Source organism: Aotus nancymaae, unplaced genomic scaffold, assembly GCF_030222135.1.
Source record: "Aotus nancymaae isolate 86718 unplaced genomic scaffold, 86718_ANA_hifiasm-v0.15.2.pri h1tg000067l, whole genome shotgun sequence".
NCBI classification, from domain to species: Eukaryota; Metazoa; Chordata; class Mammalia; order Primates; family Aotidae; genus Aotus; species Aotus nancymaae.
In genome coordinates, this window is record NW_026988482.1 from 15,673,933 (window position 1) to 15,699,303 (window position 25,371).

Below are 25,371 nucleotides of genomic sequence, written 5' to 3' on the forward strand. Positions count from 1 at the left end.
AGTATTGAACATGCTAAGTCTAAGGTGCCTGTGAAACATTTACTTACACTTTCTCTAGGGCTTTCCAGGGCTCTTTAAGAGCTTCAAAGTTTCTGCCAATGTGGGACTTGCTGGTTGGCCAGTCTCTTTTAGTAGGTGTCAGATAATAATAAGACCTCACAAAGGAGCTGTACTCTACAATAAACTCAGTATTTACAAACCATTATTTTATTTGTAGAAAGGGGAAACTGAGGCTCAGAAAAATTTTTCTACTTTGCAAGGCTGCATAGAAATAAGTGGATCTTTTAGAAGAACCTAGAGCCCCTTTTCCCAGGGTTTGCCATAGGGCCTAACTTTAAAAAAAAAAAAAAAAAAAAAAAAAAAAAACTGTTATTTTAATGTACTTTGTTTTTTAGAAGCAGCTATAGGTTGACAGCAAAATTGAGAGGAAAGTACACAGCGTCCCCACAGGACCTTATGTTTTTACAGAGCTTAAAAAGTCCCTTTGTAGCCACGATTTCACTGGTTTAAGGATCACTTGAGGGGATATCAGTCCAGAGAGGGAAGGGAGTCAGTTATGCACACCCAGCAAGGTAATGCCACCTCACCGGGGGAGGGCCCCAGCTCCTTGTCCAAGGGCTCAGGAAGGTAGTGAGGTGCTACTCAGTGATATTCAGAAAAGTAGTGAGGCAGTGAGTGGTAGGTGTGGGCATTGGGCCAGCTTCTCCTTAGTATGTCACCATTTCCTCCCACTCACATCCCTGCATGAGATAGTCATCCAGATCTGGTTCTCTGAGTTTTTCCATCCTTCAGGAAAATTCTAGTGACCTAAATCTCGGGCAGAAAACCAATAAACATAGGAGTTGCTTTTTAAGAAAAACTCAGTTGATAGGCTGAAAGTGCCACGAGGCCACAGGACAATTAGAGTATGCTGGGCTCCAAATGCTGAGCAGATGCCATCCTGGTTGGGAGCCAGGCCCTGGGAATAGAAACACCAGCCCTCTGTGCCAGCCCTGGCAGGGCCCTGCAAAGCAGCTGGTCTCCAGCCAGTTTCTCCCCTCTGTTGCCAACACTGCACAGGCCCCAGGAGAATGAAAATTGAATTTGGCAAAATTCACATTCTTGTCTTTGGAGAGTGGGTGAGAGTCTCATCCTGGGAAGTAGCAGATTATCAGCCAGCCCCATGACGGGAGGGCTCGCCTTCCTTTACTCACCATCATATCTCCAGGGTCGAAATCAGTGCCTAGCATATCACAGGTGCTCAGAAATGTTTATTACTGACTATCTACACGCTGAAGACAGGGAAGGGAGCTTCCACTTTCTAAGACTTCCAATTCCCAGATGTTTCTGTCTGTAGGACTCTCGATGGGTTCTGATTAAGAACCTACTGTTGTGGGGGACGGTGGGGAGTCGTTGTCCAAATAACGAGATAATGGCTTCCACAGTCAGATTCACTTTTAGAGGAGGCTCAGGGTGGAAGTAATTTGAAAGGGAAGAGGCAGCCTGGCTGAGTCTTGGGGCTTGCAGGAAGGGAGGAAAGAGGATACCACAGAGGTGTCTTGGGCATGGGAAGAGAGCCCAGGGCTGAACTATAGAAGGGCTTGTGGAAGCACTCTTGTTATTTGGCCATTCGCCAAGTATCCATCTATGGGCCTCTTCTTTGTGATGGGGTCTCCTGGGAAAGTACTGCATCTCTGTGCAGAGAAAGTGCTCCTTTTAGAGTAAGCCCTTTGAAGAGTGCTCTTAGAAGACATGCCTTGCCGTGTACCTGTCATCCCAGCTACTCGGGAGGCTGAGGCAGGAGAATTGATTCAGCCCAGGAGACAGAGGTTGCAGTGAGCTGAGATCGTGCCATTGCACTCCAGCCTGGGCGACAGAGCGGGACTCCATAAAAAAAAAAAAAAGACATGCCTTGCAATCTAGGAGTGCAGATGGCTAAAGATACAGAGTGCCACTGCTGCACAGGCTCCCTGAACAGAGCAACTCCACCCTAGAGGCTCCACTGGGGTTACTTCTGCCTACGAATAAGGGAATACTGCCAAACGTGTTGATCAGTGCCTGCAGTGTGGGGCAGAGAAAGTACCATGATGGTTCAGGAAGACAGGTGGAAGCCTCCGGAGGGGGTGGCACCAGAGCTGGTCCTTGAAGTGTGGGGCTGACTTGGCCATAGAAGGGCAGCATAATCAAAGGCGAAGAATCAGGGCTGTTGTGTGAGTCACAGGCCACCGTTTGTTTGGCTTGAGGCTCAAGGAAGTGGGAGCAGAGGTTGGGGATCTAAACCCGGGCCAGGCAGAGCACCATGGCTCACATCTGTAATCCCAGCACTTTGGGACGCCAAGGCAGGAAAATTACTTAAAGATGGAGTTTGAGACCAGCCTGGGCAACAAAGTAAGACCCCATCTCTAAAAAAACCTTTTTGTAAATTAGCGTGGTGCAGTGGCATGCGCCTATAGTCTCAGCTACTCAGAAGGCTGAGGCAGGAGGCTGGCTTGAGCCTAGGCATTCGAGGTTACAGTGAACTATGATGATGCTATGACACTCCGTCCTCAATGACAGGACAAGACCTGTCTCTATAAACAAGCCAGCAAACAAAGTCAGAGATTTATGTGTTCTCCTCACCCCTCTCCCCCTTTTTGACTTCTGGTGAAGAGAATTAGAGGATAAGTTCATCATACTCTTTAGTTCACAACATACTATCATCATTGGTCCCGACAGATTCCCTCTCTTGATTTGCTTATGTATTCTCATTTCCCCATCTATGAGGGATGGCATCTAATACACTTGTCAGCTCTCTTTTTGTTCGTGCATGTTCTTTTTTTGTTTGTTTGTTTTTGAGACAGAATCTCACTTGGTTTCCCAAGCTGGAGTGCAATGGCAAGGTCTTGGCTCACTTCAACCTCCACCTCCCACATTTAAGAGATTCTCCTGCCTCAGCCTCCTGAGTAGCTGGGATTACAGGTGCACATCACCACGCTCAGCTAATTTTTGTATTTTTAGTAGACAGGATTTCACCATGTTGGCCAGGCTGGTCTTGAACTCCTGACCGCATGAGCCACCACAGCCAGCTGTTTTTTTTTTTTTTTTTTTGAGATGGAGTCTCACTCTGTCACCAGGCTGGAGTGCAATGGCATGATCTTGGCTCACTGCAGCCTCTGCCTCCCGGGTTCTAGCGATTCTCTTGCCTAAGCCTCCTCCGAGTAGCTGGGACTGTAGGCCCACGCCATTACGCCCAGCTAATTTTTGTATTTTTAGTAGAGACGGGGTTTAACCATGTTGGCCAGGATGGTCTTGATCTCTTGACCTCATGATCCACCTGCTTCAGCCTCCCAAACCACTGAGATTATAGATGTGAGCCCCTGCGGCCGGCTGTGCATGTTCTTATATGAATGATATTGGTGCTTAGTTCTTAGGATATATGTTGTTTTAATTTATGTAAAGGATTTGGGATTTTGTATATCTTACTCTGCTGCTGGCTTTTTTTATTTGGCACTAGGATTTTAAGATTCATTCATACTACCAAGTGTGCATACAGGCAATGACTTCTAAGTGCTGCATAGCACCACTGAAGTACACCCACTACATTCTGCCTGTCCGCGCCCAGGGATGGACATCCATGTCACCCACAAGTGGTTCCTTAGCACAGGAGTGCCATGTTGCGAGCTAACTTTCAGGCAGGCTGGTGGCCTGGCAGGGTTGACCCGTGTTCACCAATCAATGAGACACTGGTGAGCCCAGCTTGGATGTGTCCAGCTGGAGCTGAGTGGCTGTGACTTCAGATACTTAAGGGACATGTGAGGCTTCTTACAGGCTGTCTGCATTCTTGGTAATGCACAATGTGGCAACTCATGGGACAAATGTTAGGTCTCGGTCCTAGCTTTGAAAGGATAATGTGTTCTTTATGTGTGATGAGGAGCTTAGGAAGCAAACCCAGGAGATGTGTTTTCCTGAAGGTTGGGCTGTGAGGAAATGTGGTCTTTGATTTGATGCCAGGACAGGGTGGGAGGGGGGCAGCACATACCCACAGCAATTGGGGGAATGGCATTGAATGGAGAAGAGCGTGTGTGTGCATGAGTATGAGTGTGAGTACGTGCCAGAGTGTGTGACAGTGTGACTAGTCCAGAAGGGTAGGACATGGAGGTGGCATAGGGACAGGGCATGGTTATGAGGCTGTCTTCTTTTTCTTTTTTATATTTATTATATTTTATTTTTTGAGACGGAGTCTGGCTCTGTTGCTCAGGCTGGAGTGCAGTGGTACGATCTTGGCTCACTGCAACCTCCTACTCCCTGGTTCAATTCTCCTCTCTCATCCTCCCAAGTAGCTGGGATTACAGGTACGTGCCCCCACGCCCAGCTAATTGTCTTGTATTTTTAGTAGAGATGGGTTTCACCAAATTGGCCAGGTTGGTCTCAAACTCCTGACCTCTGGTGATCCAACCGCCTCGACCTCCCAAAGTGCTGGGATTACAGGCATGAGCCACCATGCCTGGCTGTCTTCTTTCTCTCTTTTACCCATCCAACCTTGCCATGACTCAGAGAGAGCCTGCTGCTGGATCCCCACTGAAGCTTCTAACTGAGGAGCCACAGAGTAAGCTGTTATTCTTCATTTACCCAGGTTGGCTCCTGTGTGCGCTTCCTGTATGTCTGGAGAATTTGTTTTCAATTTAGGGAGACAATCACTCTCAAAGAGGCCAGCAGCTCCACTCCTGGCACAGTGCATCTGTCCATCTGAGCCTGTAAAGAGGGTCCTGCAAAGATGCTCAAGCAGCCATGGACGCGATTTTACTTCTCAATGCGTTCCTTTCAGGCTGGCCAAAGCTTGGAGGGCACAGGCAGGGGGAAGGACACTGATGTGAAGCAGTCCTAGAATTCCAGGCATTTCCTCTCCAGCTCCAAGAACCACAGATGACATCTCCAAGGCAGGTTGCAGATTGGATCCAACCAAGTTCCTGGGAATCTGAAGGTCACCTCTGTTAATGATTTCCATGCATTGTCACGTCCCTGGGAAAACCCTGTCGGTAAAAGAATGAGTGTGATCCCTCAGTTTCCTCAATTCGGAGTGCAGCTACTTCCACAGTGACATCAGCCACTGTGGAAGTAGCTGCAGATGCCTGCAGCCTGGGGCTGGCAGTTCCTGGAGGGTGTGGCCCATGCCCATCCTGTTCACTGCTGGACCACAGCATCTAGTACAATGCCTGGCATATAGCATAGAATAGACATTCAATATGAATTTGAGGAATATTTGAAATTAAGTGGCAGGGACTAGAGAAGGAATCTGACTTTACAGGGAAAAGGAGATTCAGAGAGTTGAAGGAGTTTCTCAATTTTATTATTGAAAGTTCCTGGTAAATTACTTGATATGACACTTTGACAGGACACCCTTAAGTTATGGGCAGCTTTGATTGCTAGAATGTTCTTTAGAAGCAAGTAAACACTCCTTCATGGAATACCCTTTGGATGTCCTGCTCTAGATGTAGCCTCAGTGCTATAATATTCACGGTATAATATAAATATAGTATAGCATAAATATCTGTCTATCTATATAGATGCATATATATGTATTTGCTCTGTAATTCAGGCTGGAGTGCAGTGGCATGATCCTAGTTTACTGTAGCCTCAAACTCCTGGGCTCAAGTAATCCTCCCACCTTAGCCTCCCGAGCAGCTGGGACTATAGGTGCACACCACTATGCACAACAACTTTTTTTCTTTTTTTTTTTTAGAGATGGAGTCTTGCTATGTTGCCCAAGCTGGTTTTGAACTCCTGAGCTCAAGCGATGCTCCCACCTCAGCCTCCCAAAGTGCTGGGATCACAGGTGTGAGCCACGCTCCCTGACCCAGAGCTAATATTTTGGAGCATCTTCTCTGAGCTTGGTGTTGTTTTAGGTGCTCTCCTTGCATTATCTTCTTTAATTCTCATTGCAGTCCTTTGAAATAAAGCCCCAGTAAGCAGAAAAGTAATCTAAAGTTTAGGAGGGCAAATGCTGTAACCAAAGTAAATGGTTCACCCTCAGCTGGGGAATCTGCTGAGCAGACACCCTTCATTTAGAGGAGAATGAGAGAAGCCCTTCAAACTTTCAGCCTTTCACTCTTAGATCAAGTCTACTCTTTACAGGAGATTTACATTTTATTCTTAGTGCTTTTCTGTAAGTTTCAGCAATTTTTAATTTTTTTATAGTTAGAATATGAATTAATGTATCATAAAAATAAGATGGAATTTTAGACAGAAAGCTGGCTTGAGATTTTTTTTTTCTTTTTTGGAGATAGAGTTTCGCTCTTGTTGCCCAGGATGGAGTGCAATGGCAAGATCTTGGCTCACTGCAACCTCCTCCTACTGGGTTCAAGCGATTCCCCTGCCTCAGTCTCCCGAGTAGCTGGGATTACAGGCACCCGCCACCATGCCCAGCTAATTTTTGTATTTCGAGTAGAGAGGAGGTTTCATTATGTTGGTCAGGCTGGTCTTGAACTCTTGAATTTAGGTGATCCGCCCTCCTTGGCCTTTTAAAGTGCTGGGATTACAGGCCTGAGCCACCCTACCCTCCCAACTTGAAGATTTTGTAATAAGCTGACTAGTTGAATACTGACACAGAATTCACGTTCACATAAACAATAGCAGCACCTTAAAGTAAATCAAATCCGTTGACAGATGGTGCAAGTGAAAGACTGTGAAACGATGCATACAGTTGCTATATTTAAGCTGTTAAGGGCTCAAGGGCATACTTTTGCCTTTAGGATTGCCTTGGAAATAAATCAAACTCAGAAAAAGACAAGCCAGGCCCACCATATTCATGCAGGCATCTTCAGGTGATGGGAAGGGTGGTACACTCTTGCGGGTCCTCCTTGGCTGGTCCAGGCTTTCCTTTGCCTTCCCCAGGATGGCCTGTGAGGCCCTCTACCTTCCTCTTCCCTCTATTCTCTCCATTGCTCAAGATTTCTCACCTAAGTAGTCTTTTTGTCCCTCTGACATGAGCAGGCTATTCCTATTTCTGCCTCAGAGCCCTGGCACTTGCTGTCACCTCTTCTCAGGACTCCTCTTCTCCAGATCTTTACATGGCTGGCTCCCTGTCTTTATTAAGGTCCCAGCTCTGGCATCACATTCTCAGGAAGCCTTGCCTGACAATCCTCGCTGAAGAGGTACCTTTCTGTCTCGCTGCTCTGGCTACCCTGGCCACTTTGTATCCCATAACAGAGTATGACTCTATTCTATCTCTTTATAACATTTGTCATGAATCAAATGATCTTACATGCATAAGTGCTTCGGTGCTCCTTGCCACCTTTCCCTTTGGACCACTCAGTGAAAGCAGGCACTTTTTCTTGTTCTCCATTGTTTCCCCAGCATCTGCGCTGCACTGTGTACAAAGGATGTGCTTAACAAGTATTTGTCAAATACATCAATGACTGAATACTTGGCTGAGCAAATGAGCCATCGACACTGGAGGCAGTACACTAAAAAGGAGTCGGGACTGAGGAATGAAGACACGGCACAAAAGTTCTCACTCCTTCACTCCATCAACACGGGCCACTGATTTTGCAAAAACCCCTTGACCTCTTTGAGCCTCAATTTCCCCATCAGGCAAATGGGGATAACAACACCTTCCCTTTGTGCCTCCCCAGGTTGTGAGTGAGGAATGGATACCACCGTTAATGGCTTCCATTGTGCTCAGTGGGAACGCACATCTCCAGGCAAAATGTACAGGAACAGCCCAATTCGGCTGCCTTGTGCATTTCTGTTGTTTTTGTTTTTGTTTTTGTTTTAATCCAGCAACAATTGAGTGTTTCCTGAGCACTATTAGATGCCCAGAGCTCCTAGGGACTGGGGTCTGCCTAAGAGGCAGGGGCCTGGCCCTTGATTTAATTGGGAGTAATTAGTGAGTAATGCCAGCCCACCCTTTATTAGTCATGGGTCTAACAAGCTGAAATGAATCAAGGGCAAAAAAATCCATTAACTATAGCCGTATTTACACTTTTGTTGTCAGCCACACCATTGCTGGTTTAAAACAAGCTGCCTTTAATTTATTGTAGTCATTTTTCTGCCTGGAAGAGATAAGGAAACTGAATTTCATAAGTATGCACGCAATGATTACAGTTGAAGGGAACCTATGCTTGGTGGATACTTTTCAGAACCAGTGAATCTCAGAATCGTAGAATTTTTACTACTTCTAAGAAAGAAACAGGTCTCACACTACGATAATGAAGAAGGCCCTAGGAACTCTGTTTTCTAAGAGACTTCCCTTTTAGTCTTTACTGTTAAAGACACCAGGAACGTGAATCATTTGGGAGACAGGACTTGGAAATAAGACAGAAGAGGGTGAAGTACGAGCACGACAGGGCCAAGCCTTTCAGGCTGGGACGAGGATGGCATACTTCAGATGCAGTGAGGAGGCTGGCCTACCTGCAGTGGGGTTTGTGCCAAGAGAGCACGTGGAGAAGGGCTTTGAATGCCAGGTCAGTGAATACACAATGAATACATTGTGGTAGATTGTGTTTTTAAAAGATGGCTGCAACAATATGTCCATCCTACATTTCTTCTTACAATGTTTCTGCTGCTCCTCCCACTGAGTGCTGGTGTCTGTCTCCCTCTCACTTGAACACAGGCAGAACTTCGGGACTGCCTTGACCAACAGAATACGGGGGAAGTGACGTTGTATGAATTACAAGGTTAGGTCATACAAATTCTATACACTTCCTTTTTTTTCTCTCTCGGAACATTTTCTCTTGGAACCCAGTCACCACGCTCTAAAGAGGTCCAAACTAGCCCACATGGAGAGATTACATGGAGAGGCCAGGTATAGGTGATCTGGCAAAAGCCACCTGAAGACCCCACTGCCAGCCAGCATTAACCACAAGTCATGTAAGTGAAGATAACTCCAGCTACTTCCAGCCCCCAGCAGTTAAGTACACCCCTAGTCTTTATGTCTTCCCAGATGAGACCCTGGGTTTGGTGGAGCAGCAACACACCATCCCTGCTGAGTCCTGTTTAAAGTCCTAGCTCTCAGCATCAGCAAGGTAAGGGCTGTTTTATGCCACTCTCCAAAGTGTTGTCTCATGGGGTGATTTGTTAAACAGGAAAAGAAACTGGAAGGAACATACACTTCAGTGGGAGGCATTGAAGGACAGGAGCACTCTCCGAGCCACCCAGGAACCCACAGCACAGGGCACCCTGAGCTGCCGGCCTCAGCGACAGTCATGGCAATCATCTTCGCTCCTCCAGTCATGGCAATTTTAAGAAGGTTTTCATGGATAAACATAGGGCAGGTGGTGCAGAGGTTGCCTGCCCTTTCTCTTTACAGATGAAGAAATTAAGACTCAGTGAGAGTAAGTGGTTAGCTAAAGTCCCTACAGTAGCTGGTTGAGTGGACCAAGCCGGCATCTCCCATATCCAGCAGAACACCATCTAATTCCTCCCATTGCCCTCCCTATGTCCTGCCCTTCCCTGATAGATGAAGAAACTCTGGCCAGAGAATGTCCATGCCTTGTTCAAGGTTCCTCAAACAAGCAAACAACATCCAGTGGCTGCTGGGCACCGTGCGGCATTCTCAGGAAGGCTGCTGAGAATGGATTGCAGGGGCTTGGATTTTTCCGGTTGACTACAGTGACTCTGGTGTCCACCATGACCATGGTGATGTCATAGCTTGTCTAGACTAACTCTTCATTATATCCATGGGCAAGCCAGAGCCTACCCATTTTTTAAGGTCCATCCACCTGCCACCTCCTCAACCTCCTCAATAAAGCCTTCCTTGATGCCACTAAAATTAATCACCCTCTCTGTGAGTTCCGGTAACACTTTGTTCATAACTCTATCATAGTATATTATATGGAAGTATCTCTACTTGTATGTCCAGTGATTAAAGCTGGCTGTCAACTGGGTCTTTAGCTGGGCTGTTGCCAAGACACCTACAATGACCTCTCCATGTAGTCTCTCCACATTAGCGATAATCAATAAGTGTTAATGAACTAGAAATGTACGTGCAGGTTCAACAAGTGACTGGAGACTGCGTATGTGTATAAGGGGAGAGAAGCAGTGCTCATGCCTGTGTTTGGGGGCAGGGAGGGAGGGAGGAGAGTTTGAGTTAAAACGAAATGATGTGTCATTTCCCTCCTAGCCCTGAGAATCTGGGTTTTCTTCTGGAACATTTTGCGTGACCCACCCTGGTAGTAGGCTCTCTGCCAGTACATCCTGACAGAAAGCTGACAATTAGGGTCAAGGTAGCCAGGAACAGAGCTGGAAGGGCTGCCCAGGGCAGGCAAACGGAGCTCCAGCAGTGTGGTCTGGGCTAAGTCAGGGATATATGCAGACCTGGCGGGGGCCCTTGTGGCTGCGGTGTACTTAGGATGACCGTTAGAGGCTGGGCAGGCCTGTGTGCTAGCCAGTGATGGGCTGGAAGCCAGAGGCCGGGGCGGATCTCAGATTGGCTACTCTCTCCTGTTCGGTGAAACTTTGATGAGCCTCTACCACGTGTTGTCACACGTCTGGGCCCAGCAGTGCGCAAGTAAGACCCAGCTCCTCCACATGAGCTTGCCCGTCACTTGGAAACTTACGTTTGGGCTTACTTTTCTTGTCTGTAAGAATTGGGCTGGGCGTGGTGGCTCACACCTGTAATCCCAGCACTTACTTTGGGAGGCTGAGGCAGGAGGATCACAAGGTCAAAAGATCGAGACCATCCTGGCCAACATGGTGAAACCCTGTCTCTACTAAAAATACAAAAATTAGCTTGGTGTGGTGGCACATGCCTATAGTCCCAGCTACTCAGGAGGCTAAGGCAGGAGAATCGCTTGAACTCAGGGGGTGGAGGTTGCATTGAGCTGAGAAGTGCCACTGTACTCCAGCCTTGCCACAGAGTGAGACTCTGTCTCAAAAAAAAGAAAAAAAAATTGGGTACCTGTGAGACATTGAGCATGGTGGACACATGGGCATGCCATGCATTCTGGCTGAGAGCGAGTGTTCTCAGCCAACCCCTCAGACCCTAACTCCACAGACCTCCATTTATCAGCAGGATGACAAAGACTGTCTGAGCAGCAGGAAATTAGAGAATTGCTAAGACAATCACCCAGCCTGGCTGGCGACATTGAAAGAACAAAAAGTGAGCCTCCAAAAGTAAGGAGTTAGGAAGAAAAGAAGCCCTGACTTCAGAGGGTGATGGAAAGTTTGCAATGGATGAGAGCATTGGCCTGAGAAAGGGGAGGGAATAAGCAATCATAACTAGTCAGTTGCCTTCCTAAAGTCTGGTGATTTTTTTCTCAGGAGGTTCAAAGCACTTGCCAGCTCCCTCTGAGGTGGCTTCTCCCCTGCCTCTGTGATGGGCATTGGTCAGATGATGGGGATGTGCTGCTCAGGCAAAGCAGGGAGGCTCTGTGGGACGGTGGGGAGAGCCCTGGACAGGCCAGTGAGGTCAGGTGGCTGTGTTCGAGGCCCATCTCTGGATAAGTCGCTTTCTCTGAGGCTCAGCTTTCTCATTATGTCTGTAATGAGAGGTCGGCCTGTGGTCACACGGACCCTGCTCCCTTCCTACCTCACTGTCCCTTGCATCTACAGCTCCCCTCTCCCTACCCCCCAGTTCTTACTGCACCCCCTCACCCCTGCTTCTTTTCCGGTTTCTCCTCTCCTCCCTCATCCGAAACGTTGCCCACTGCAAGTCACTCCTCCATCTCCGACTGCAACTGACCCTTCCTCTTCAAAGCCCTCTTCCTCCAGCTCTCAGCAAGCCCTCCCTCCCATTCTCCTGAGCAATCCAAAGCCACACAGGGTACGTCAGTGCAGCTGTCTCAGCTCTGGCTGCTCATAAGACACCTGGGCTCTGTTTAAATCTGAAAGCCCGATTCACCCCAAGCCAATGGAATCCAGTGTCTTTTCAAGGCTCTGCTAGGGATTCGAATGCTCTCTTAGGGCTGAGAGCTAAGGTGGCCCACACCTCTCTGTCCCATGTGGATTAACCTCCTCTCTTTATAAAAACAAAGTCAAGACCCTTCAAAAGCCATTGTTTTTTTTTTGAGATGAGTCTCTGTCTATTGCCAGGCTGGAGTGCAGTGGCTTGATCTTGGCTCACTGAAATCTCCCCCTTCTGGGTTCAAGAGATCCCCTTGCTAATTTTTGTACTTTTAGTACAGGCGTGATTTCACCATGCTGGCCATGCTAGTCTTGAACTCCTAATCTCAAGTGATCAACCTGCCTCGGCCTCCCAAAGTTCTGGGATTACAGGCGTGAGCCACTGCACCCAGGCCAAAAGCCATTTTTAATGACATCTCCTGGGTTTGGTTGGCTTTTGTCTTTTTTTCTTTCCAAAAAACCTTTTGGCCGTCAAGCCCTGGGAGTTAGTGACATTCCTCAGTCAGCTCACAGCGCATTTTCACAATTGGTCCCTGCAGGTCCCCTCTTTTCTTGCACCAGAGGTGATTATCCCCAGGATCTAATCTGATTTTTTTTTTTTTTAACCCATAGACCATCATTTTTATATGTTTATTTTTTTGTTTGAACATGTTCTTGCAAAATGTGTTCTTTTACATATATGTGCTTTTTACATTTGGAAATGATGTGTCCTCTGGCTGTCAGTGACTTGGCTTCCTGATGCTCCAGAAGTACATTTTCCATAAAGACCATGCCCTGAACTCACCATTTCTCTTCCTGGGAGAGTTGAAGCAGTTCCTCCACCAGGGGAGCAAACATTGTTCCAGGCTCAAAAATACTGTAGCAAGTCAGGAAGGTGCACAAGTGTAGGATTCTAGGACCTTGACCCTCTACCCCAAAGAGGGGCCCTCATCTCTGTGTTCTGGGAAATGGCGGTCTGTGTGTCAGCCAGATAAACACATAAGTTCAGGGGCATTGGATAAACAACTGTCCCCACCCACCTTGGCTTGTTGGTCTCATTTTCATAATAGCTGATGTGGCTTCCCAAGTTCCTGGCCACTTGAAAAAACAACCAAGAGCAGCAGTCTCGAGGCCCACAGGACTCTGCTCAGGCAGCTCTGGGCAGCTGTCCATCAGCACCCCGTGCACCCAGAGAGCAGGCAGTAGGCCAGCACCCTGGACGGCTGGTACTGAGGAGCTCCATCTGTCCATGTGTCCCCAGGCCTGGGTGGACAGGCAAATCTCTTTACAGTGCTGACAGCGGACAGCGGAGCCTGGTGCTGAGACCATCTGACCCGATCTTGAAAGGACTGCATTCTCTTGCCACTCTCTGGCAGATTCCAGCTTGGGGCCTGTTTTCTGGAGCTAGTTGTCTCATGAACTCCAGCTTGCGGGCTGTGAGATCCCGCCAGGTCAGTTTTATGGCCAAGAGAGCAACCAGTTGCTATGTTGAGCTGGAGCAAATGCATTATCTTCAGTTCTATGCAAAACTAAAACCAAAATGTTTCTGTTTTTGGTATGGGAGTGATGCATCTAGGTAGAGGGCTGATGTGTTAGACTCAATCCATGCCCCTCATCTTGTGGGGCTGAAACTGAGGCCAAAGGGACTTACTTACTCAGGGTCACAGAGTTAGCAGAAGAGCCCCCAGTTGAACTCAGCTGACCTGAACCCCAGGCTGCCCTTTCAATGCCCCAGTCTATTCCAGGTTTTATCTCCCACAGGGCTGCTTGTCCTCATCAGTGCACAAGAATCGGAGGCTGTGCAGGAGGGGGCCGCCTTCTCTCTCATGCTGTGCTGTTCAGCTAGACCACAGAACGTGGAATACCTTGCCCTGAGTTTTTGTCCAGCTTTGCTATGTATTTCAATCTTTGAGCTTCAGTTTCCAACTCTGCAGAGAAGGGCTAACAATAGTTATGATATATGCATCAGGAGCTTTAAAACAGTCATAGCCTTTAACCCAGTGATTTGACTTCTGAGAATTTATCCTGTAAAAGTGATTCGCAAACTTTTATGCTCACAATTTTCATTGTGCACATAAGAAATCTCCAAAACAGTATTAAAACTCACAAACAGAGTATGATTCCAAGTGGGTTAAGAAAAAAAAGGAAGCCAGGCACAGTGGCTTACGCCTATAATCCCAGCATTTTGGGAAGCTGAGGCAGGCAAATCATCATCTGAGGTAAGGAGTTCGAGACCCGCCTGGCCAACATGGTGAAACCCCATCTCTACTAAAAATACAAAAATTAGCTGGGCACAGTGGTGGACACCTGTGCCAGCTGCTTGGGAGGCTGAGGCAGGAGAATCGCTTGAACCCGGGAGGCGGAGGTTGTGGTGAGCCGAGATCACACCATTGCTTCTTGGAAGCTCAGGGCTTCCTAAGGGAGGAATGCAGGCCTGCTGGCTCTGGGTTGGAAAGCTCGGACAGAAGGTCCAAGCTGTCTCAGGAACTCACACAGAGGCTGGCAGGAGAGAAAAGACAGGCCACTTGGGCTCACACAGTTGAGGGTCCAGGTACTGGGAAAGGGGAGGGAGCATGTGGCTTTGAACACAAGGTGAGATGCTTGAGTGGTACTTTAGCATCTCACCTTGCCCAGGTAGCACCACTTTGCAGTATCCCTCCAGTACCTGTGGATAAGGTTTGCATTCTCCCAAGACCCTTGTCAGAGTACCTCTAATGTATGGGCAGTGGATAAAACATCACCCTGTGGTGAGCGTGGGAAGACAGCCCTAGCGAGAGGTGGAGAAGGCACAGATCTTCCCTACTTCTGGATGTTTCACAGGGTCCATTTAGTTGAAGTGCAGATGAGGAGTGAGTGTTGCAGGGAAGAAGGCCTGAGAGAGTGGGTGGTTGGATGAAACCTCCCCTGGAGTCTTGGCAGTGCAGGGTAACAGACAGTGGTCTTGAGGGTGAGATGCACCAGAATCCCCCTGCATCTTGGGGAACTTATTTAAAAATGCAGATTATGGGCTGTCGTCTGAGATTCTGGTTCAGTAGCCTGGGGTGGGGCTGAGGAGGCATCAGTGTTTAAACGTTCTCCCGATGATGCTGATGCATGTGGTCTCTGGACCACACTTGGAGATTGTAGGGCTGTGGAGGCCCCACAGGGTCATGGGGTGTCCCTTATGCTGTGTTGGGGTGCAGGATCCAAGAGGTAAAGAGACAGGACACTGAAGAACTGGTGAAGAGCATTTGGACTCTGGGGGCCACATCACCTGTGAGCGGAGATGAGTGGCGGCCCCCAGATGCCCAAGAGCATCTGTATTCATTAGGTACAAGCAGGGGGCAGGGTTGTGAGTGAGATCATCATCTATAGGCTTAGTAATAGGGCATACATAATCACATGAGTTACAAGTGAGGGGACCACCCCATTATGTCACCTGGGCAAAGAGGTGGGCCATGCGCAGTAGGGGGCCATGCCATGCGCAGTAGTAGAGGGTCGTGTACAGAAAAGGGGCCCACCCCCATTAGGTCACCAAGGCAAGGAGGTAGGCTGTGTGCAACAGGTGTCGTGCGTAACACTTCTTATCTGGGGGCTGGAGACTTCAAAGGATTTCTAATAAAAGGATACTGTAAGATTAATGCAGTGGGAGCTGACAAACTTGTGCTCTTCTCTTAAGATATTTATGGGAGGATTCTTTGAGCTAGCACAAAAGCTAGAAAAGACTGACAGGGTGTACAGCCACCGTGACTGGTCACACCAGAGGGGGCTTCTTCTTCGGTTACTTCCAGGATCTCAGGCCTGAGGCCTACTTTCCACGGGAACTGGGTGCGAGGTACTACAACTCCGTTATCAGGAGGAGAGGCTCTTGCTCCAAGCCTGCCATACAGCATATGCCCTTTCAGGCAGGGACACCACTGCCTGGATCTTTGATTCGCGTCCTGGTCTGGCTGTTTTCCCATGTACTGCTTCTGTTCTGTGACTGCTCTAGGCATTCCTCCTACTACAAACTACTATATGGTTATATAGAAGGATTATATAAATCAGCACTAAATGTGTCAGTACAGCTCCGACTACAATACATGCATGATTATATAGAAAGATTATATAGAACTAGGTATGCTAGATATATGTAAGCAGTAAGTTACACTTCAAGCACTAATTCTATAAACTAATATATGATTATATATGAAGGATTATATAAAGGAAACAGCTGAGCAATAACACTATAAACTAAGATATTCTTCAGGCACGAGTTGTGCCTGGGTCTGGACAGTTCTTCTTCCTCGGTGCCCATGGGGGGTGTTACCCACAGGGGATCACTTGGTTAAAAGGTTAGCCTGACTTGCCCACAGCCAGATAGAACTACACAGGCTCCAGAATATGTCCTTGTCCCGACACCGTCTCATCTCTGGTCCAAAAGCCCAATTAAGGCGCCCATATAATCCACACCAAACAGGCATCTCCTCATTCTCCCAAATGCTACTGAGATGTCTTCCTGGGAGTTTCTGCAAGTCCCCTTGGGAAGAAGGCATTTATATATTCTCAGGGTTCAGTTTTGGGGGACAAAGTACACATAAGTGCTTCTCACCATACGTTACCTGGAACTCTAGTGCTCCATAGTGCTAGAAGCAAGTCCTTGAACTATTCCAAAAACTATTTTTTTTTTTTTTTTTGAGATGCAGTTTCACTCTATCGCCCAGGCTGGAGTGTGGTGGTATAATCTGGGCTCACTGCAACCTCTACCTCCGAGGTTCCAGCAATTCTCCTGCCTCAGCCTCCTGAGTAGCTAGGATTACAGGCGTGTGCTACCATGCTAGCTAATTTTTAGTAGAGACGGGATTTCACCATGTTAGCCAGGCTGGTCTTGACATCCTGATCTCAAGTGATCCGCCCACCTTGGCCTCCCAAAGTGTTGGGATTACAGGTATGAGCCACCATGCCTGGCCCCACAAAAACTCTTAAATATAATAAAACTGTAGAGCTAATGTTCGCTTTGCTTTTGGTGCAAAATACATCCATTTAGTATGCTGACATGGGGATGAATTCACTGCAGCAAACATGTATTGAGTACTCACTGTGGGTTAGACAAGGCTGGCCTGAAGTTTACACGTTTTCACGTTACTGATACATTAGCATATGGGTAAACAAGTTATTAATTAATGCACTCAAGCAGGCGATGTTTTCCAAAAGAAAGATTCCACAAAGGGAACAAAATAATGACACTTAAAATGTTTGACTGGTAGGTGCTGCTTGGGAGCTCCTGCCTCCCACGGGATCCCAGCTGCAGGGAGCCTTGGGGACTCGGCCGTGCAGAGTTGGGGACATTCCCCAGAGAGTGTTGTCATGGCCCGCAGGGAGCAGTTATTGAAGAATCAGGTCAAGTGGGTGTTTGCCGGCATTACCTGTGTGTCTGTGGTGGTCAGTGCCATGATAGTCCTTGCCATCACTCTGCAGTGGCCAGGCTGTGAGTTGGAGGCCTGCAGTTGCAATGCCAACCTGATGGACTACCTGCTGAGCCGGGGCCAGATTAGCTGCCAAGATGCCCTGGAGGTCCCCTGGCATCACGCATCCAATAGCAAGAAAGCCATGACAGCTGCCCTGAACAGCAACATCACAGTCCTGGAGGCTGACATCAATGTAGGAGGGTCAGCACAGCCAACGAGACAGGAGTTCCCATCATGCCACACACCCCGGTCATCTACAGCAACAACACACTGGAGCAGTGGCTGAACCCTGTGCTGGGCTCTTCAAACTGGACTTCAAGAACATCAAGGCCATGAGCCCCTCCCTGGACCTCCTGCGGCAGCTGATAGAGGAAGGCAAAGTCCCGCGGCCCTCGTGGATCAACGCTGACATCTTAAAGGGCGCCAACATGCCCATCTCAATTGAGGTCAATGCTGCACAGTTCCTGGCACTGGTCCATGAGAAGTATCCCAAGGCCACCCTGTCTCCGGGCTGAACCACCCTCTACGTGCCCATGCTCCCAAACAGGATGGACACTGGAGCCACTGTGGAGATGTGTGAGCTGGTGGGAGTGGTATCCCGGAGGGTCACCTTCCCTGTGTGGTCTTCCATGGTGCAGGCCGCCCAGCCCCACTTCAGCTGGCTGCTGAGCCAACCTGAGAGGTACAGCCTAACACTGTGGCAGGCTGCCTCAGACCCCATGTCGATGGAGGATCTACTATGTCTGGGACAACACTGCTGTCCACCACGTCTACTATGACATCTTTGAGCCTTTCCTGTCGCAGTTCCAGCAGCTGACCTTGACTTGGCAGGGTGCCATGAGGTGTAGAGGGGATGCCTGCCAAGCTGTGGCCTGCAGAAGGTGTTTCATGAATGGCAGTCACTTCACCTTGGCAATTTGGAGCCCCACAGTGAATGCCACGCAGAAGTGAGTGTACTACACTGGAGGCAGCCTGATGCCTCTTCTCCAGCTGCCTTGGAGTGATGGCCTGAATGTGGAGTGGCTGGTTTCCGACGTCCAGGGCAGCGGTAAAACAGCTAACAGTGACCCTCCCAGACACAGAAGGCGTGATCCTGCTGAAACTGGCTTCGAGGGAACTGCGGCTGAGAACCCTGTGCCCACTGTTCATGCTCCAAGTGGCAGCATCGAGACGCTGGAGTCCTGCCTGCAGCAGCTGCCCACATATCCCAGACACTGGAGCGTCCATTTGCAAATAGCGCAGTCCGCAGCCCTCCGGCTGTCCCTGGCCTTGCTGGCACGCCTCTCCAGCCTTGGCCTCTTGCATCAGCCTGTGTGGGTGTGGGTCAAAATCTCCCACGGGAGTTTTTTGGTCCCTGGCCATGTGGCTGGCAGAGAGCTGCTTACAGTTGTGGCTGAGGTCTTCCCCGACCTGACTGTGGCTCCGGGCTGGCCTGAGGAGGTGTTGGGCAGTGGCTACAGGGAATAGCTGCTCACAGCTATGCTAGAGCTGTGCCGGGGCTCTGGCAACCTGCGTCCTTCCAGATGCAGGCCATGCCGCTGGGCCACAGCACAGCTGGAGCCATAGCCAGGCTGCTGGCCTCCTTCCTGTGGGCCACTGTCACAGTGGAGCACAGCACAGCTGGGGGCGACTATGCCTCTGTGAGGACAGTGCTGCTGGCAGTCAGGGCTGTGGACGGGAGCCGAGTCTACTACAGGCTGCCCCGGGGGTACTGAAAGGACTTGGCCGATTGCTGGCAGAAACTGAGCAGCCAGGGGTGTGGCCGGCGGACCCCAGGGCAGAGGCTTCCCACGGGGAGGGAAGAAGAAATAAAGGCGTTTGCCTTTCTCCAGGCAAAAACAAAACAAAACAAAACAAAAAACAAAACCAACAAAACAAAAAAGGTTTGAAGCACTGGTCTGGATATCTAGCTCATCGTGTGCGGTCAATAGCAGCTTGTTAAAATGAAAAATCCTTTGCTCACCTTTTTCACTCCTTCACTAGAAAAGACGATTTGGAGTTTCTAAGAGAACAGTCTGTTCCCTGGCTGTGTTTCAGAAACGTTAATTCTGTTCAGTCCAGCTGCAGGGAGGATTGTTTCTAGAAGAAAGGGCCTGCTTTACACAGCTGTATCCAGGGAAGGCTGAGGGTTGCTCCCCATGGCCCTCGGGTGCTCCCTGTGACTGATTTCTGGTCAGGCCCATGTGCAGCTTCTGGAATCCCTAATTATGCCTGATACATGGGGAGCTTAAGTGGCTACATTTAAGGCTTTAAATATTAGCAGAGGACTCTTGCACTGTCTGAAGATGAGCAATTGATGTGTTCCTTGTGCTGGCATATGCCGGCCCATTAGAATTTAATTAAGCACATTCTTTACTGACAGCCTTCTGGTGCTCAGGAGCAAGACAATTTTTGGCTTTGTGGCTGCGTTTGGAACTCATTCTTTCTCTCTCTTTTTTTTTTTTCCAGAAGATCTCAGCATCTCCTCTGCCTTCAGAGAACCTGTGGTAGTGTGCTTCAGAATCACTCCTGGTAATTCTGATTCAGCTGGCCTGGGACAGGCATCTTCCTTTTAATAATCCTCCACAGGTGACTGAATTGCTCTGAAGCCTGAGAACTGCTGACCTATGTAGGTTAATGATCCTCAAGCCAATACCTCCACTCCAGACCTCCCGAGCCGCAGACATATGCAACCTTCTGTCTTTCAGGCAGCGCCACCTGGAATGTCTAAGAGGCACCTCAAACCCCAAGTAGATGTCCTATAAGTTTTGGAGTCACCTCACCTGCTGTATTTATTTATTCTATTTATTCTTTCTTCCAAAATATCTCTCAGTTCTCTCACCTCCTAAGGAAAATTCTGCTGTTTGTAAACAAGGTCTAGTTGTCACTGGACAAGAAAGTTGTTTCTCTGATTCATGTGATTTTCCTTTTTTTTGAGAATTTCTCCCTAACCATTACTCCCATCTCGCAAATAACTTACCATAACTTGAGTAAGGACCTGTTACTTTCCCTGCATACATGCATGCTTCTTCCTTTAGTGTTCTCTAGCATAGCTGAGATGAGACTGGAAAATCTGATTGGATTCATTCCACTGCAGACTCAGTGATAACAGAAGGGATATGAACACAGGGCTTGCTGTGACACAGGATGCCTGGTTTTCAGCACCTTTCTCTTTGAAGCCTGAAGGGCCTGCCTCACGCGAGTTCCCCCTGGTATCCCTACAGCGGGCACTATCTTAGTGCTTGCCAACTTGAGTGTGTGCCTAGAACAGGTCTTTACCCAGAACAACTGGAGCAAGATCCTCTTCCTGCCTTCCCACTTCCTGTCTGCTTCTTGTGAGAGCATCATCTGGTGTTGGATCTAAGCACTCCCTTCAGAGGAGACCATGTCTAATTCCAGGGGCAGCGCTCATAAAGTTCAGTATTGCAACCAAACCACAATATGACATAGCGACCCCAATTTTTGTGATGAACTCACATCACAGCCCTGACCGTGCCATTGCCACTGCCATAGTTCCAGGTTTCAGTGGCTCTTACCAATTGGTAGCAGAAGGCTCCCCTCCCATCTTTGACCACAGCCAGTCTTCCCACTGTACTTGGACCCACAATCCTAAAACTACAGAATATCACCATTTAGCCGTTCTCAAGTGATTTGGTTTTAGGATTATTTTATACTATTAAAAATTACTGAAAACTCCAAAGATGTTTTGTTTATGTGATTTATATCTGTCAATATTTACTATATAAATTAAAATACAGAAATTTAATAAATGTTAACTTACTTATTTAAAAATAGCAATAATAAACTAATTACATGTCAGCATAAATAACATTTTTTAACTAAGAAGTAATTGTATTTCCTAAAACAAGAAACAATTGTTTACAAGAGTGACGTCATTTTATACCTTTGCAAATCTCTTGAATGCTTGGATCAATCGATTAAGCCAGTGACTCGTGGCTGTTCCTGCATTCAATCACTTGTGCCATGTTGTTTTGGCTGAAGCATGTGAGAAAAATCTGGCCTTACATAGACATGTAGAAAAGGAGAGGAGTATTTTAATATTCTTCTTGACAATTATGTTGTGTGTGTGTGTGTGTGTGTGTGTGTGTGTGTGTGTGTGTGTGTGTGTTTGATATGGAGTCTTGCTGTGTTGCCCAGGCTGGAATGCAGTGGCATGATCTTGGCTCACTGCAACCTCCACCTCCCAGTCAAGCAATTTCCAGCTAATTTTTGTATTTTTAGTAGAGATGGGGTTTCACCATATTGGCCAGGCTGGTCTCAAACTCCTCACCTCAGGTGATCCACCCACCTCAATCTCCCAAAGTGCTGGGATTACAGGTGTAGCCACTGAGCCACCTCACCAGGTGTTTTTTTTTTTTTTTTTTTTTTTTTTTTTGCTACTACACCCAAACTCAAGAAGTGATAGTTTCTTTTTTTTTTTTTTTAACACGGAGTCTCACTCTGTCGTCCAGGTTGGAGTGCAGTGGTGCAATCTTGGCCCAATGCAGCTTCCACCTCCCAGGTTCAAGCGGTTCTCCTGTTTCAGTCTCCTGAGTAGCTGGGATTACAGGTGCACGCCATCATGCCCAGCTAATTTTTGAATTTTTAGTAGAGACGAGGTTTCACCATGTTGGTCAGGCTGGTCTCTAATTCCTGACCTCGCAATGTGCCTGCCTTGGCCTCCCAAAATGCTGGGATTACAGGCATGAGCCACCACGCCTGGCCAAGAACTGATAGTTTCTTAAGGGTTTATTACAATATGGAATGTGAAACGATATCAATAAACTTCTCGTACTGTCTCACATTAAAATCCATTCATTTCTCTTGTACTTTGAACGTGTCTTTTACTTGCACATCGTTGCCTAACATCAGACGTTGATTATTTAAAAAATATTGGTTCACTGTGTTGTATACAGTTTCTAAATGTTGATAATTTTACTATCCAATACTTAGAAAGCACAATTCATTAGTATCACCTTTGGAGTATCATTGGAAAACTCCTGGAGTATTATTGGGAAGTTGTCAAGCTCACAGTGGTAAGCACAAGTTCTCCAAAATTCTGATTCTCACTGAAAAGCCCAGCTGTAATTGAAGCATCTCAGGGAGGATGCTGGGGGGCAGGGGTTGACATCAGCCAGGCAGCGCTCAGCCCTGGGGCACCCTAGGCTTCAGCAGCTTTTGTGGAAAGTCTGGTGTGCTTTGCTGGAATCCTGAGGCTGTGGGAGTTGCCAATTCCTGCAATGACCTCATTACAACTGAGTGATTGAATGAGACAGGCACCTTTCAAGGAGATCATCAGGTTAGAGTAACTGTCAATGAGAGTGCCCAGCAGCACCCTGCGGCGGGTGGGAAGGGAGTATGATTTGGCGTTTGCAGAAGGGGAGGATGAGTATGGCTCCCGGTGTGAGCTTTCCAGTGTGTCTTGGTGCCATGAGGGGATGGGGCTGGCTCCAGGTGTGATGTTTCAGCATGGCTTGGTGCAAGGCTCCACAATTCCTTGTCCCTGGGCTTTTGCAACACTCAAAGCTGTGACACTCTGACTGCTGTTCAAGCAGGACAGTTGTGCACTAGCCTGCCTGGCAAAGTGGTCAGCCTCCCAAAGTGCTGGGATTACAGGCATGAGCTACCACGCTGGGCCTCATTGCTAAATATTTTCAATTGAACTAGATAGGGTTCAGAAAGGAGGAGTGGAATTGAGTGTCCCACATCCGGCCGCTCCTATTAAAGGAGGGTGAGTGGAGGATTAGGGCTGCCGTCCCTTCTGCAGGATGGATCTGCTTCTAAGCCCCACCTTAGAGGAGGGGAGACTCCTCCAGGCTGTGGGGTAGTGGCTGGACCACAGGCCAGAGCATCCTGGCTTCTCAGGAACGAACGCAGGAAAGAGTTAACGTGTTGCCCATGCAGTCTTCCTTGGCCCTCTGATTTTTCATCTTTTCCTCAGAGGCCTGGATTTATTTTATTTTATTATATTTCATTTCATTTTATTTTTTAAGATGGAGTCTTGCCCTGTTGCCCAGGCTGGAGTGCAATGGTGCAATCTCAGCTCACTGCAACCTCCATCTCCTGGGTTCGAGCTATTCTCCTGCCTCAGCCCCTTGGGTAGCTGGGATTACAGGCATGCACCACCACGCCCAACTAATTTTTGTATTTTTAGTAGATTTGGGGTTTCACCATGTTGGCTAGGCTGGTCTCGGACTTCTGACCTCAAGTGATCTGCCCTCCTCAGCCTCCCACAGTGCTGGGATTACAGGCGTGAGCCACCACACCTGGCCCTGGATTTATATTTTTGACATATGTAATGAGTTGCTTGAATGAATTATGCTTTGCTTGAGTCTTAGTCACATAGTAAAATTGACTTCCTCTTTGAGGTGATGTCAAAGAGTATAGGATGAAGCTGGGGAGTGTTCCAGTGCTATTCTGTGTAGGAAGGAGAGGAAGAAAAGCTATTTTCAAAACTAGAAAGTCTTCTAGGTTGGCATGATCTAAGTGTATGTTCTCATCTTCTACGTGTCTCTAGGCTTAGAAGCAAACAAAAATAAAGATATTATCGTTAGTTCTTTATTGCTCTTTCAAAAAGTATCACTGGCTGGGTTTAGGATGATGTCATGAAGACTCTTAGATCTTAACTTTTTTTTTTGCTTCGCTTTTTTCATTAAAAAGATGATTAAGGAAATATCTTCTACATGATATGCCTACATAAGATTCACTTTCAGGAAGGCTTTTATGCCAACTTGAAAATTTTAATAGAAGCCAATAGCAGTGGGTGTGTGGAGCTGAAATTAATCTAATGCTGTGCTATTTAATTTGATTATAGGTTAGATCTCATTACTGAAGGTTCAGCTTTGGCCAAGATTTCTTATAAAAGAAAAGATTTTGGACTCCAGACACTGGCCCACGCTCATATGAAGCAGTGAGCAATTCAGTGTCATTAAAGTGCCAGGCCACAAATTCTAGTGAATTTCTGTAGAAATTTATTTATTTTAAATTTAAATTTAAATTTTTTTGAGAAGGAGTCTCGCTCTGTCACCCAGGCTGGAGTGCAATGGCCTGATCTTGGCTCACTGCAAACTCTGCCTCCTGGGTTCAAGCAATTCTCCTGCCTCAGCCTCCTGAGCAGCTAGGACTATAGGCATGTGTCACCACACCCAGCTAATTTTTGTATTTTCAGTAGAGACTGGGTTTCACCATGTTAGCCAGGATGTTCTTGATCTCTTGACCTCAGGTGCCACCTTGCCTGGCCTATAGAATTTATTTTTTTAAGGGCTTGACATACTGAACACTTTCTAGTATTCTCTGAAGGGAAGATTCTTCAAAATAAAATTAAGAAATGCTTCAGTAGGCCGGGCGCGGTGGCTCACGCCTGTAATCCCAGGACTTTGGGAGGCCGAGGCGGGTGGATCACGAGGTCAAGAGATCGAGACCATCCTGGTCAACATGGTGAAACCCCGTCTCTACTAAAAATACAAAAAATTAGCTGGGCATGGTGGCGCGTGCCTGTAATCCCAGCTACTCAGGAGGCTGAGGCAGGAGAATTGCCTGAACCCAGGAGGCGGAGGTTGCGATGAGCCGAGATCACGCCATTGCACTCCAGCCTGGGTAACAAGAGCGAAACTCCGTCTCAAAAAAAAAAAAAAAGAGCAATAAACATGCTCTGCTTCAAATAACATCGTTTACATTTTTATTTTGGCAATAAGAACATATTTAGGCAACAGCATCAATGCTACTTTTTGAGAGGTATTGTCCTTTCTTTTTCTTGTTTTTTTTTTTTTTTTAAGATGGAGTTTTGTTCTTGTTGCCCAGGCTGAAGTGCAATGGCGCAATCTCGGCTCACCACAACCTCCACCTTCTGAGTTCAAGTAATTCTCTTGCCTCGGCCTCCTGAGTAGCTGGGATTACAGGCATGCACCACCACGCTTGGCTAATTTTGAAGTTTTAGTAGAGACGGGGTTTCTCCATGTTGGTCAGGCTGGTCTTGAACTCCTAACCTCAGGTGATCCGCCCACCTCGTTCTCCCAAAGTGCTGAGATTACAGGCATGAGCCACTGTGCTCAGCCTTAAGAGGTATTTTCTAATTTCTAATGCTGATGGGGTCAAAGACCTGCTATGAGTACACAGGTCACAGATGCCACCTCATGTAAAGCAGGAAGGAGAGAAATCAAGGAATGAGAATGAGAGCGAACACCATTCT

General features: G+C 47.6%; 1 long non-coding RNA gene and 1 pseudogene across 1 annotated transcript in view; both read left to right on the plus strand.

Annotated features, from left to right (window-relative positions):
* The window catches only part of LOC135270773 (uncharacterized), a 68,882-nt gene that overhangs the window by 33,348 nt on the left and 10,163 nt on the right, over positions 1-25,371 (plus strand). The window contains exons 2-3 of the long non-coding RNA XR_010338904.1: positions 7,590-7,704; positions 8,536-8,633. This is a non-coding gene — a long non-coding RNA (uncharacterized LOC135270773). The remainder of the gene's footprint in view (positions 1-7,589; positions 7,705-8,535; positions 8,634-25,371) is intronic.
* Positions 17,104-20,547, plus strand: LOC105714856 (protein FAM151A-like; annotated as a pseudogene).